Raw genomic sequence first — 1,270 nt, forward strand, 5'->3', positions numbered from 1 at the left:
AAACTTAAACATACTAAAATCATAAGCACAATAAAATCCCTTCACTATCATCCAGCCCTTTGCAACTCCTAGCAGCTACATAGATTTTTCTTTCTATATATATTTATTTAGAAAGAAATGCACGTGAAATATAGAACAGGTACATTCACTATGATACATGGATGTCACAAATCATATTATAACACACATAGGGGGCTGGACTAGAAGACCTGTCAGATCCCTTCCAGCTCTATTCTATTCTATTCTATTCTATTCTATTCTATTCTATTCTATTCTATTTTCTATTCTATTCTATTCTATTCTTCCATTCCTAATTCTATTCTATTCTATTCTTCCATTCCTAATTCTATTCTATTCTATTCTATTCTATTCTTGTTTCTGTTTCTACTCTACTCTATTCTAAATTATTGCAATGGTTTCATTTAATAATCAATCCTGCCAAGGGCTCTCCTTAAAAATAAATTTTAAAAAAGGCCACAAAAACCGAATCTCTAATAAAGAAGCGCGTCTTCTTGCAATTCCAATATTGGGCATTGTAAAGTCCGGGAAAATGACGTCATAATGTTTTCAGGTTTCCGGATCTGACGAAACGCTTCGCTTCTTTGCCCAAAACAAACATGGCCGCGCCGGCTTTCTGCACCGGAAGTTTTCCTATTCGGAGTGAGCGGCGCTAGGCAGATAAGGCAGCCAAAGGGGGGAAGGGGGTCTTTCGGGTCCTCCCGCGCCCCTTCTTTGTTTCCCCACCCCGAGACAAGAGCAATTTGCGCCGCCAAAGCGAGGCTCACCCTCGGCTTCCCTCGCGCCCGTCTCCTTGACAACGCATTGGCCGTCTTATTTTTTTTAATCCGAGCGTCCCGCCTCCCTCCCCTCCCTTCCCCATTGGCCCAAAGACGACTTTTCCGATGGACAAGGAAATAAGCCAATCGCGTTCCTCCACGAAGACAAGCCTCTCGGGCCTTGCGTCTTCGCCTCCTCCCTCTCCCTCCCCGAAAAGAGGCGGGACCCAAAGGGAGATCGATAAGCGAGAGCAGCCAATGGAAGAAGAAGAGGGGGCCGTCGGTGGAGGCGGGGCTAAGGAAGCGAGCCCTACAGCGACCAATCGGAGGACGAGGAAAGAAGGAAGGGCGGGTTGAGGGGCGGAGCCGGAAGGGAAACTACTGTAGATGATGGAAGAGTGGAGCACAGAGCGAGCCGGGTAAGGGGAGGGGGGGCAGTAGTGGGGAGAGAAAGAAGGGGGTCTTATAGGGGAGGGGGAGATAGTTGGGAGGAC

At 46.9% G+C, this 1,270-nt stretch overlaps 1 protein-coding gene across 1 annotated transcript in view; it reads left to right on the forward strand.

Moving 5' to 3' along the window:
* The first annotated feature begins 1,168 nt into the window (after window positions 1-1,168).
* The window catches only part of LOC107301472 (protein adenylyltransferase FICD-like), a 3,649-nt gene continuing 3,547 nt past the window's right edge, over window positions 1,169-1,270 (forward strand). Inside the window, exon 1 of the mRNA XM_015830692.1 lies at window positions 1,169-1,195. The gene's annotated coding sequence lies outside the window, so the exon portion shown is untranslated. The remainder of the gene's footprint in view (window positions 1,196-1,270) is intronic.

The sequence above is a fragment of the Protobothrops mucrosquamatus genome, unplaced genomic scaffold, assembly GCF_001527695.2.
Source record: "Protobothrops mucrosquamatus isolate PMUCROS unplaced genomic scaffold, P.Mucros_1.0 scaffold13257, whole genome shotgun sequence".
Classification (NCBI taxonomy): domain Eukaryota; kingdom Metazoa; phylum Chordata; class Lepidosauria; order Squamata; family Viperidae; genus Protobothrops; species Protobothrops mucrosquamatus.